Genomic DNA, 14,038 nt, shown 5'->3' on the forward strand with positions numbered 1-14,038 from the left:
TATGGGGAAAAAGCAAATATACATTTAACCCAATTTGTTTGCAAGTTCCTTAGCTTTTGCCTTTTTCAGCTTGGCAATACGAGGCACTAATTTTGGACCCCAGTGATTATGGATCTCATCATATCTGTCATTGTAATTGGTTTTGATGGCTTCTACCAGCTTAGCCAGGGCTCCTTTATCTTCGAGATTAACCTGTGTGAAGGCAATGCTTGTGCAGGTCTTTCTGTGAACTTAGTGACCCAGTCTGGCTTTACCTTTGATAATACAGTAAGGAACTCCCATTTTTCAGCACAAGACAGGTAGGAAGACCATTAGCTCAATGGGGTCCATGTCATGTGCAATCACTACCAACTGTGCTTTCTTGTTTTCTACCAAGGTAGTAACAGTGTTAACACCTGCTCTCAGGACAGGTGGTCTTTTAGTGGGGACATCTCCTTTGCCTTCAGCCTTTTGTTCAGCTGGAGCTAGAATCCTTTGCTTCTTATCTTGCTTTATCTCGGGTCTATACTTATGAGCCAGTTTCAGCAGTTGAGTAGCTGTCTGATGATCCAAAGCCTGGGTGAACTGGTTAATTGCTGAGGACTTTCAAACGCTTATGAAGGATAGACCTTTGACGCTGCAGTCCGATGTACCGAGGCCATTTGACAAATTGAGTAAGGTCCCTTTTGGGCTGGATGTCCTGACCAATGCCAAAGCTCTTGGGCCATTTCTCAAACAAAGGAATGACCACTTTCTTGGCCTTCTGCTTCTTTACTACAGCAGGGGTGGAGCCACCTTCTTCCCCTTGGCTTTCTTCCCTTTTGGCATGTTGTCCAGCTGAACAGGAGCTGCAGTCTGGCTTTTAACTTTATCACTCAACAGAAACTGTGATTTCAAAAGTTATTGCTTGTCTTTTAATTGCCAAATATGATGATCTTTTCTCAGTTCTCATCCATCTTGACCTCTGCCACATTTTTATTATTTATTTTCCTCTATCATGGATACTTTTTACTCTCTGGCTTTTCATGATACTGCTTTCCTGGTTCTCTTGCTGGTTCATTATCCATCCCACAACCCTTAACACTTCACAGGTCTCTTACCTGGGTCTTCTTCTTTTTTCTCTCTACATTCTGTTTTTAACCTGATCATCTCACAAGAGTTTAGCTATCACCTCTATGCATATGACTCACAGATTCATCTATATATCCAACCCCAATCTCACCTCTGATCTTGAATCCTATGTCAACAACTACCATTTGGGCATTTCAAGCTGCCTGTCCTGGAAACCTCTCAAACTGAATGTGTCCAAAACTGAACTCATTATATTCCCCATGCCCCTATCACACCCCCAAAAAAGAAAACCTATAACTTTTCCAGACTGCCAAAGTTTGTAACTTTGGCATTATACTTAACTCATCAACCTCTCTTGTCCCGCATGTCCAACCCATTGCCAAATCCTGCCATTTCAAATTCAATGAAGTGTTTCATATTGAATGAGGAGGTGTAGGAGTTATGATGTTGTGGACCTATGCAAAAAGAAGGCTTTTAATACTCTTTAGCCTAACAGTAAAATTTATAAGGTAGATGAGCTTGAGAAAAATATTGAATTCCACTTGTGGTAGATTAAGTTTGAGATACTTTCAGGAAATCTAGTTTGATATATCCAAAAAGCAGTTTTTGATGAAAAACTGCAGCATAATAGAGAGATTTGCATCTGATACATAGAAGTCATCTGTATGACAATGATAATATGACCCATGGGAGATCTTGAGATGAAATAGAGAGAGGAGAACCCAGAGCAGGGGCTTACACAATATTCATGGGTATTAGGGCAGACCTGGAATAAGACACAGGCAAAAAAGAATGAGAAAAAGTCAAATGAGTAGGAGAAAATCCAAGAGAGAGCAATGCAACAAAATTCTAGAGAAGAAAATGTATAAGAAAGAGTAATCAATGATATCCAGTTTCAGAGAGGTCAAGAAGTATGTGGATAGAGAAAAGACCATTAGATATTTTTGGAGGGGGAAAAGCAGGGCAATTGGGGTTAAGTGACTTGCCCAAGGTCACACAGCTAGTAAATGCGTCAAGTGTCTGAGGTCGGATTTGAACTCAGGTCCTCCTGATTCCAGTGCCAGTGCTCTGCTCCCTGTGCCACCTAGCTGCCCCAAGACCATTAGATTTATCAAAGAAATGATCATTGGCAGCTTTGAAAAGAATAGTTTCAGTTGACCAATGAGTTGAAAGACAGTTGGCAAAGTGTGGATAAGAGTGAGAGAAAATGAATTGGAGGTTTTTAGCATAGGGCAGCTAAATGGACACAGTGGCACAATGGATAGAGTATTGGGCCTGGAGTTAGGAAGGCCTGAGTTTCAAATCTAACCAGCTTCCTTATTTGTAAAATAAGCTGGAGAAGTAAATGGAAAACTATTCCAGTATCTTTGCTAAAAAAAAAATGGAGTTACGAAGAATCAGACATAACTGGAAATACTGAATAGCAACAACACCTTGGGTAGCAAGGTGGTGCAATAGATAAGGTGTGGGGCCTGGAGTCAGTAAGACCTGAGTTCAAATCCAGCTTCAGTCACTTTCTTGCTGTGCGAAACTGGGCAAATCACTCTATCCTGTTTGCTTCAGTTTCGTCATCTGTCAAATGAGCTGGAGAAGGAATTTGCAAACCATTCCAGTATCTTTGCCAAGAAAACCCCAAATGAGGTCAGGAATAGTGAAACATGACTGAAATGACTGAAAAACAACAATAATAAAACTGAAAAACGAGAAGATATTTAGATAACGAGGAAGGAACCAATGGTCAAGAAAAAATAGTCAAAAAATTGAAAATTGAGGGAAATGATAGTGGAGACAGTCTATTGGAGAAGACAGGAGCAAATGAGATTAAGGGTACATATAAAAGTGTTGGTCTTGGTGAGAAAGGTCAATTCTTCATTAGAGACTGGATTAGAGAAGCTGATAGTGGGAAATGATGAGAAGGGGATGTAAGATGAGGAGAGCGGAGAGGAAAGATCTTGCTTCAACTTTCTCCTTAAAGTATGAGCCAAAATTCTCAGGTGAGGGGGTGGTGGAAAAAGTGTTGTGGGAGTCTTGAGGAGAGAAGAGAAATTGTAAAATAGTGGTTGTGGTGAATAGGATCAAGAATCAATTAGGGAGAAGTAGAAGAATTACTGTGCTATAATGATAGTCCAGTGAAAATTAGATTTCATAAACTCATAATGGATCCATTCAAGGTTTCATGAATTTCTCTAATGCAATTCAGCAAAACACGAATAGGGGCAATAGAAATGGATAATGAGAATAAACCAGTATCAGGTTTGGCATGGTATGAGAAGTGACTGAAACAAGTAGCGATTTTCCTAAACTGCAATTCTGACTTTACTCAATAAACACTCAGTGGCTCCCTATGGGTATTAGGGTCAAAATAAAATTTTGCGTTTGACATTCAAAGCCCTTCGCAACATGGATCCTTTGTACTTTTCTAGTCTTCTTAGAGATACTTTCCTCTCTTTCTCTTTATTCCAGACAAACTGGCCTCTTTCTTCCTCCCATGTGATGCTCCTGGCCATCTCCCCTGTCTTTAATGTAATCTCCCCTTACCTGTTCCTCAAAGAGCTCCTCTCTTAATTTAAGAAGATAAACACCATATTCTTTACACAGCCTTTCTTGATTCCCAACTGCTAATGCCCTCCCTCCAAAACTACCTTATATTTAACTACTTTGCATATATTTTTATTTATTAACTTTATACTAATGCTCTACATTTTATAGGTACTTGTTTTCTGATGCATTCAAATGTGAGTTCTTGGGATCAGAGATCGTTTCCTTCTTTATACTTTCATCCCAAGCATCTAGCAGAGTGCCAGATACATTCATTGTGGGAAGTTAATGAACTCTTGTTCATCCACTTGTTGGTCTTGTTCATCAACTCCATTGACTGATGCCTTTGCACAGTGGATCCACATCTATGGATTGGTCTTCCTTACTTCTGCTTCTTAGACTTTCTTCAAGTTTTTACTCAAATGCTACCTGCATAGGAAGATTTCCCTGGTCCTCCTTTCTCTTCCTCTCCCCAAGCCCCCATGATAACTGCCTTCTTCTTTAAGGCAGTGTAAATGCCTGTTGTTGATTGATAGTGTTTATAAATGTCTGCTGCAGCTGTTAACAAAGGTGCAAGAGATTTGACGGTAGATGGTAGAAGAGAGCATAACTGAACATATTGCTTCACTCAGGGCTTGAGACTGAAAAAGCAGAGTTTAGCTAGAGTAGGGGGTGAGGCTTAAGGAAGAATTTTGGGATATAGTGATTGTGGAGCATCATAGTGAGGATGAAGGATAGTTTGAGGAGTAATAAGGATTAGGGACTGATGGAAAATCATGACTGGATTAAAGAATCATGTTGTTCTTCAATATGGAATTGGGACACGTGGATGTCAGGAAGATTGTGTGTGTGTGCGTGCACGTGCGTGCGTGTGGTGTAGAAGAGTAGGTTATGAAAACTGAGTCAATTGAAGAACTGGGAAGTCAGCATGATTGAAAGAATAACATATATGTTTATCTTCCTGCAGTGGGGAGGGTTTGAAATCAACTAACTGATACAAACTGCAAGGAGAGTGCTAGTGGTATGCTTCCTAGATTTTGCACTTGGTTTTGTTGTGGCAGACTTTGAAAAATTATTATTTGCATACAAACACTCAGGCATAATATGAGGGTGACTCAAACTGTGGACAGTTTGTGGGTTAGGGGGCTTCTTGTCCCGTGTTAGAATAGATCTGGGCTGCTCGCTTTACCATTTTCGTCAAGTTGTTGCCTGGCTCTAATTGCTAATAGTGCTTCACTCTTTGCTTAATAGTGTAATATTCTCATATTTTTCAACCCTTTTGATAAACTCAGACATTTCCCTGAGGTCTGTGTACCTTCAATTAAGAAACTAGCAAAGTTTCTGAAATACACAGATTGACTAATTAGGCCTTAATTAGTTGACAAATTGTGCATTGTAATTGCCCTAAGATGAATTGGTTGTCATCCGATGGAAAGAAGAGTTTGGCTCTGTTATGTTTTGCCAACATTTGCATAAAGTTTTCATTAATATAACATGGCTTGGGCTGGGCCCAGCTAGCCAGTTGGTGGCGTTTATAAAGAGGAACATCCTTACTACCTGGTTCGTTCTTAAATGAGGTAAAGAAAAATAGATCTTGACCTAAATTACTCTAACTGTCCATAAGGTGGTCTGAAACATTGTTAAGTAATTGTGTGGCCTTCTTTTCCATTCTTCAGAGCTTGTTATGGTTCTGTGATGTTAAATTAAAAAGCAAGCATAAAAAATGAAGTATTACTAGGGATCCCAAGAGGAGAAATCCTTCCAAAGACCTTGACTGGGAAAGGCACAAGGGGCCAAATAATTATTTTCCAGGCAGTCTTGTCCAAAGTGTTTAATCAACTTTTCTCAAGGTTGGGATAGAAACAAATTCTCAGCAATTTGATTGATACAGCATATGTTTAGTAAGTGAAGTCTCAATCCTGCCTAGACTTTGCTGTTATTTTTCTTTTTTAAAAAGTTAGACTAATCTGTTTTATTTTTATATAACTTCCATTACCTAAGATCTCTGGGAGGTAAAACTCTAGCTAGAAGCCTAGATCTGTCCATGCCCAAGGTGGCTCCAGGGAACAGAGGCCAATTTTCCAGTGGGGAAAAGGTAGAGGTGCTTTTGTGTAGAATCTGCTTTTGTGTAGATTTAGTTGTTGGGAAGTTTCTTGACAACAAACCTAAATCTGCCTCTTTGAAACTTAAATCCATTATTCCTAGTTCTGCCCTTTGGGAACACAGTATACTTTTATTTCCTCTTCTGTATGACAACCTTTCAAACACATAAAGGGAAATATCATGTGCAGGCCTGGCTTAGCCCCTCCATTTTATAGCTGAGGCACCCAGAGGGTAAGTGGCTTTCCCTAGACCATCTTTCTATTAATTGACTTAATTAATTGACTTAAACCCAGGTCACAGAATACCAAGGATCATGTTCTTTCTATTACAATAGCTCTACTACATTTCTGATAGCCTTCCTAAAAATTTATGTATTGCTATGAGCATAAACTTAGCCAACATCATATATTAGAGCTGAAGAAAATTTGGAGACCATCTAGCCCAATCCCCTCAATTTACAGATAAGGACCTGGAGGGGTCTGGGTGCTAAAGCAACTTGTCCACTGTCATGCTTTTATCTTTGCTGGATTTCACTTTCCCTCAAATATAGCATGAAAATAGTGGAAACCATACCACACATATAATCAGAAGACCTGGAAATGAGTTCTGGCTTTGCTACCTAATTAGCTCTATGAACACGGGAAGGACATTCTGAGTTAGTTTGGCATAGAATAAAAGAAGAACCCAGAATTAAACATAGTACTAAGCATTCCTTGTGAGTGGAACAGAGTATAGTGAGATGATCACTTCCTTCATCATAATAAAACTTAGTATGTATACAGAGAGTCAAGGATTGCAAACCTCTTTACATGTGTAATCATCTTTGATCCTTACAACAGCCCTGTGAAGGAGGTGTTGTTGTTAGCATTCCCATTTTCCAGGTGAGGAAACAATCACATGGAGGCTAAGTGACTTGCCCAGGATAGCACAGCTACTAAGGTTTTGAGGAAGGATTTGAACTCTTGTGTTCCTGACTCGGAGCCCAGAGCTCTATTCACTGTACCACTTGTCTGCCTCTGACTATTCTGTCTTATTTACTGCAAACTCAAAAATGGCACATATCTCTCTATGTGTGTGCATGTGTATGTATGTGCATGCATGCCATGTCATCCCATTGATTCATATTGAGTTTAATACCCTCTGGGAACAGCAATCAACCTGGCACACCCAGGATGGCCTGCTGGCACAGGCTCTTTGATCTGGTTTTCTAAAAGAAAAGACAACTTAAAGTGGGTCAACAATCTTACTTTAATCAAATATATATAAATCATTCACTAGTTCAGGTGAAAGTTCAGCACGCTGAATGTGGAGAACACGCAAGCAGAGAAGGATCATTCATTAGTTCAAGGGAAAGGTAGAAAATACAAGCAGAGAAATTAGCACAGAGATCAACAGATAGGGCTCCAACTGTCTGAACAAAGTAATATAATCACCTACATACACCATTAGATTGGGGGGAGCACTAACCTCTGAACAGTTGGGGGGGCTCTTAAAAATGGCTACTCAGAGTCCCATCCAGGGAATCAAAAGGTCCTTCTCATGAGCCAACCCCCAAAGCAAAACCTCACCTCAGAATATGCATACATTTGTGGCTAATGGGCTCAGAGCTAGAAAGCATCACCATCCTCTTGACTCAGTGCCTAATTAGCTTAATATGAAAAGGTGTAAAAGCCTTCCTACAAGCAAGCCTCCCTTAAGCAAGCTTCCCTTTAGGCAACGGGCTCTATGTGACTCAGCATATATCACAGCTGTGCCAGAGCTCAAAGCAGTAAGATGTCTGTGATTGAACACATGGTCACATAGGCCTATTAATGAACAGGGAAGATCTTCCCTGTTAATGGAAGAATTCCATTGGAAGAATGGAAGAATCTTCCATTAACATTATATTTGGCCCCAAGATCTTACATGTCCATTACATAGGCCAAAGGAGCTTTAGGAGCAACTTATATGTGGATAGGCATTAACATCTCTTAAGAAGTAAATACAACATAATTCCCACAAAATAAACACATCACAAGCTTCACATTTGCAAAATACATAACAGCTTATTACCAAAATACATAACAGCTGCACGGCCTTAAACAAACACAGAAGTATATAACATAACATAATATACCTCCCACCCTGTACATTCTTTGGGGGTCAAAATCTTTGGGGAATGAGCAACCATCTCCTCTTCCCTCAATCCAAAACAAAAATGTCCCAGTAAAAGTCCTCTTGGCAGTGCATCTTTCTCCCCATGCTGCCATTGCAGGATTCTTTCTGGCACTCTTAGGTGCATGTAGGCTCTAATGAACCAAGTCCCAGTCTTAACACTACTCCAGACCCTGCTTCCAAGTCCTGAGGGGCAGCTGGGTGACAAAGCCAAAAGGGTGGGTCTTCCAGGATCCATGGCACTTCCTGCCCTGCCCCCCATAGACAACTCCATCCTCCCCCTCCCCCCAGCCCAAATAATCCCAGGGGGATGCAACAGGAAAGCACACTCAGTGCTTCTGCCCTGCTGTAAAGTTTTCATCTTGCCCTGGGGCTAATTTCTGAGCTCTAGGGTTCCTCCTTCCACAGGGGTCAGTGGCTCCTGGCTCCTGTCTGAGTCTGCATACAGGCAGCTCTCTGCTCCTGCTCCATATTCTACCTCACAGAGAAAGAGACTGCTCTGTTCCACTTCCACTGCTTCTGCTGCTTCTCAACACTGCTCCAGCTCCAGTTTCAAGATCTGGAGGTAGTGCTCCTGCCTGGGCTCTGAATACAATACAGAGCCTCTAGCCCATCAGGACAGTCTGGGGTGGGGCTACTCCACTCAAGCTCTGGCTCTGGCTCTGGTCATCCCTACCTCCTAAAAGCATGTTTTCTTCCCACAGCCCCAGCTCCAGTCTGTCTCCTCTGGAGTGCTAGTGGGGTAAGAAGGGGGAAGGAGAGGTTATCTCCCAGGGGCCCTGCTCTGGGCACCTGGGAAACTGCTCCTGTCATTGCTACTCACCTGTTTCACCTCAGGCCACTGCTGCTCCTGGGGCTCCACAGAATCATAGCCACCACAACTGACAATTGTCACAGTCCCACCAAACCCCATAACTGCCTCCTAGTCTATACTAAACCAAATGTAACAGTAAGCACCCTAGCACACCCAGGGTGGCCTGCTAGCACAGGTTCTTTGATCTGCTTTTCTATAAGGAAAGGCAACTTAAAGGGAGTCAACAATCTTACTTTGATAAAACATATATAAATCATTCTCTAGTTCAAGGGAAAGGTCAGCACCCTGAATGTGAAGGAAACACAAGCAGAGAAAGATCATTCACTACTTCAAGGGAAAAGTAGAAAATACAAGCAGAGAAATTATTACACATTACAAAACATTATGCCCCCTAAGCCTAGACATATTCACAAGAACAGGCATCCAGCCATAGCCTTTGGTTCCTGTTTTGCTGGTTTTTGTTTAACAAATGTTGGCCATGTTTTCTAGAAAATACACTTATATGCTGTCCTCATTACTTTTCTATCTAACACACTTTTGAAATCAGAATTTCCCCGATTCAGAACAGCCGGTGTGCACACCCTGATGTACCTCCCACATACTATACCCAATTCAATAGTCTGGCTATTAGGGGGATGCATGTCAGTTTGAGATGCCTTAGCATGGTACTCAATCTCTGAGTACTTCAGTTTATAAGCTTTTGAGAGTTACACTTCTCCTTAGAAAAATTCAAAAAGTGATTATTAAGGGGATGGTTTGTGGACACTAGAAGCCAAAGAGATAATCAGTAATATCCAGGAAGTCAGGATGGATATCTCAAATTCACTTATGAGAAGCAGCAGCTAGGCCATGCAGTGGGTAGAGTTCAGGACCTGGAGTCAGGAAGACCCAAGTTCAAATCCTGTCTTAGATGCTTACTTGTGTGTGATCCTGGGCAAATCATTTAAGTCCTGGGAATAGTGACATCAACTAATAACATTAAAGAAGAGGTGTTAACATTCACTTTGTCGTTTCACCCTAAGGACCAGAAGACTTTTCCATCTGACTTGTAGTTAAAATCCACATGTATTGTCTTCCCCACTAAACATGAGATCCTCGAGAACAAGGGCTGTCTTACTTTTCTCTTTATGTCTCCAGGGCTTGGCACAGGGTTTTGCAAATAGGGGGCACTTAATAAATGGTATGATCGTTCCTTCATTAGACCAAACTGGGCTTGAGTTTCCTCGTATGTAAAATGAAGATAAAAGTAGGATCCGCTTTATAGATTTATGAGGATCATATGAGATTATATACACATACACATGCATATATATGTATTATGTGTGTATATGTACATATATGTATGCTTATGTGTGTATACATATTATATACATACACACATACATACACACACACAGACACACATATGTAGAGAGAGAGCAGATAGATGGCATGGTGGATAGAGTGTCAGACCTGAAGTCAGGAAGACTCATCTTCCTGAATTCAAATCTGGCCCCAGACACTCACTAGCTGTGTGACCTTGGGCAAATCACTTAGTCCTATTTGCCTCAGGTCTTCATCTATAAAATGAGCTGGAGAAGGGAATGACGAACTACTCCAGGGTCTTCACCAAGAAAACTCCAAATGGGGTGACAAGGAGTCATACACAGCCGAAATGGCTGAACAACATACATGATACACACACACACACACACACACACACACACACACACATATATATATATATATATATATACATATATATACACACATATGTAGATACATATTATTTTGAAAAATCTTAAAGTGCTATGTAAAGGAGAGGTTATCATTATTATTATTAGTAGTACCAGACAGTTTGCCAGGATGATAGGTTTAGCTTTGTCTTGTCTGATCATTTTTAGGGTCTGTAGTCCAGTCGTTGGTCATTTTCACTGCCAGTTAGATACTAACATCAAGTCTCTTTCATCTTCTCTCCTTTGGTCTAGGAGGATCCTCATCTACAGACCTGATACTAAGGTGCCCAGGGAATGAGACAGAAAGAGAAAGGAGAGAAAGAGCTTTAGCCTTGTAGATTTTTGAAACTAAATTAATTTGCAGGTTTATTACTTTTTTCTTAAAAAACTAGCCCACCATCCTAGCCTTTCAAAATTTTTTGGATCTTAATTCTATGTCATTACACTATCCCTTTCCTGTTTTTATGTCATGTCAAGCTTAGTTTTGACAAGCTTGCCATCAGTGCCTTCCTCTAAGTCACTAACAGAAATCAGCCAGTACAGGGACAAGGACAGAGCTAGAAAATATGGCATCAATGATTTCTCTCTAGTTTTGATGTGTTAACTGATTTTGAACCTCCCAGCTGTATTATGATCCATCCCGCATCTCTTCATCTTATCCACATTGACACAGGAGGTTTTTTTAAAAGATGCTTTGCTGAAATCCATATATACTATGTCCACTGCATTCTTCTTGATCTGATCTACTGGTATTATCAAGGAGGGGAAGAAAACAAACCTTTATTAAGCAACTACTCCATGCCAGGTTCTGTGCTAAATGTTTTACAAATGTTATCTTGTGTGATCCTCACAACAACCTTGCAGAGCATATATTATTATTCACATTTTATGAAGTAACTGAGGCAGATAGAGGTTAAATGACTTGTCCAGGGTCACACAGTTAGCAAATATCTGAGGCCAGATTTGAACTCAGGTCTTCCTGACTCTGGTCCCAGTGCTCCCACTGCATCACCTAGCTACCTGGGCTCACATCCTTCTCATAAGAGAATTTGAGATATCTATCATGACTTGATTAACTCTTCTACTTCTAATGTACAAAAACATCTCTTTAATAATCTCTTGAATTTTCCTAGGAATCAGTGTTAGACTCCTAGACCTTGGAGCACGTACATCTTTCCCTTAATGAAATTCAGAGCAATGTTTGGCTGTCTTCTGTTATAAAGGACACCTCCTTTTCCTTTTTGATTGGTCAAAGATCACCAGAAGCAGGTCAACAAGCATTCCTGCATCCTCATTCAGAATCCTAAGATGAAATGTATCATTATGCACTGGTGACTTAAGCTCATTAAATCTGCCTGGGTACTCTTCTATATTCTCATTTATCATAGTTTTAAGTTGCTTTTTAATTTTTGTTTTGGCATTTCCATTTTAAATAAAATCTTCAATAGCAAAAAAAATAAAATAAAGTAAAAATTTAGAGTTTAAAAGTTTTAACTTGGCTTTCTTGGGATTCTTTCTGACTTCAGTATAGATTAAGATAAAATCCTATTTTGGTACCTTAAGCATTTTTTCAAACCTTTGGAGTTTATAGAACCTTGACACTCATTTACATTTATCCTCAGTTATCCACCTTTGCTGATGCTTCTGTGGTATAGACATTTGAAGGGAGAAGGGTCAACCATCCTAAGGAAGAGATGCTTGGTAAGCTCTCCTAAAGAGTTGTGTGTGTATGTGTGTGTGCATGTGTGTGTGTGTGTGTGTATGCATGTGTCACACACCTACCCATCTGCCTGCCTTATAGCAATGATTCCTCTCAGGACTAGGGACAACTGGCAAAAGCTAGAGAATGGCAAATTTGTATTTGATGTAAGGAAAAGCTCCCTAACAATTAGAGCTATTCCAAAGTTAAATGGGATTCCTCAGGAAGTTGAGGGCTTCCCATCACTAGAGCACTTCAAGGACAGCTATATGTTGTTAGGAGGAGATTCTCTTTCAGCTATCAGTTGGACAGGATGACCTTTGACATTTGTTTCATCGCTGAGATTCTACAATGCAATTCTATTAAATTCAGTAGGCAACTACCAAGCATTTATTAAGTTTAAAGTCACAGTAAGCTGCTGGGTGTGCCAAGACAAAATAATGATGTACTCTCTGACCTCAAGGAGTTTGAGGCATATGGCAGCAATCCACATAAGTAGAATGCACATGTAGGTTAGAAGGTAGAATTTGATGGGGTAGGGAAAAGGAGGATAAAAGTGATTAGAACACTATTGGAAAAATTATCAGGAATGATGACTTTTGATTGGTCAGGAGGGGGAATTAGGGCTTCATGGAGGAAGGGACATATGATCTTGGCTTTGAAGGATGAGAAAGATTACTAGACTGGTGTGTCCATAAGGCAAGAACTGAGTCTTATCCTATCACTCTCACCCCCTACAATGTGAATTCTCTAAGGTCAAGAGTTTGTTGAATTGAAATGGAAACTTTCAGCTTTTATAACACCTAGAAGCATGTTTAGAACAGTTAAAAAATCAATTGAATGGCCAGGGATGAAGAGGAACTGTACTCTAGACAGGGTGATGCAAAGTCTACAAAATGAAATAAGAGAAGTCCTGAAAAGTTCAGGGCCAGGCTAACCATTCAGTGCAGCTGGAATGGAGAGCACATAAAGAGGAATGATGTGAAATAAAGCTGGAAAGGTAGGTTGGAGATGGATTTTAAGGGGCCTAAGTGCCAATCTGAGAGATTTATAATTTATCCTAAAGACTATAGGGAGTCACTTAAGATTTTTGGTCATGTCAGTGACACGAGAATAATATAACCTGGGGAGGAGAAGGAAAACAAGTAGCATTTGGAGGATGTTTTCTACTTAAATGGAAGGACCATGACCTGGATGGTAAGTCTTATATTCTTGTTGTGGAAACCAAGATTAGTTAAACTCTTAGGGCTTATTCATATGGCAGCAGTAAATCAACACCCCTCCTCTTTGGTAATCTGAATCCTGTGCATCCTTCAAGAAATCATTTTGAAATCCCTCCCCTCCAAAATGTCTTCCCTCATAATAGCTCTGTTTATTTCTTCCCTAGTTGATCTCCTAAAACCTTAACATCCATTTCACACATTTTTGGGTTTAGTTATATCCAGTTCTGCCCATTATCACAAACTATTCTCTATTTTTATTTTGTTTTATTTATAAGAGTTGTCTCTACATGTAGGAAGTATGATATAGTATAGTGGTAAGAGTGTGGGTTGTGGAAAGAGTCTTAGGTTCAAGACCTGGCTGATGCTTGTTCTGTTCCTCTAATAAGACACTCTATCTCCTCACTCTGGACATTTGCACTGGCTGTGCCCTATGCCTTATATGCTCTCCATCATCTCTGCCTCCTCACTAAATCCAAGTCTTAGTTCCCAAGTCCAAATCCCACCTTCCACAAGAAGCCTTTCCTTATACCTCTTAATTCTAGTGCCTTCCTTCTGTTGATTATCTCTGATTTATTGTGTATATAGGTTATCCATGTGTAGTTATTTGCCTGTTGTCTCCCTCTTTGGACTGTGAGATCCTCAAGAGCAGGGGCTGTATTTTGCCTTTCTTTGTATTACTGGCACTTATCATGCTGCCTGGCACACAACAGGTTGATAATAAATGTTTATTGACTGACCAACT

General features: G+C 40.3%; 1 pseudogene; it reads right to left on the bottom strand.

Annotated features, from left to right (window-relative positions):
- Window positions 1-24: 24 nt before the first annotated feature.
- Window positions 25-8,758, bottom strand: LOC118834278 (annotated as a pseudogene).
- Between the last annotated feature and the right edge of the window lie 5,280 nt (window positions 8,759-14,038).

This window comes from Trichosurus vulpecula, chromosome 1 (assembly GCF_011100635.1).
Source record: "Trichosurus vulpecula isolate mTriVul1 chromosome 1, mTriVul1.pri, whole genome shotgun sequence".
Classification (NCBI taxonomy): Eukaryota; Metazoa; Chordata; class Mammalia; order Diprotodontia; family Phalangeridae; genus Trichosurus; species Trichosurus vulpecula.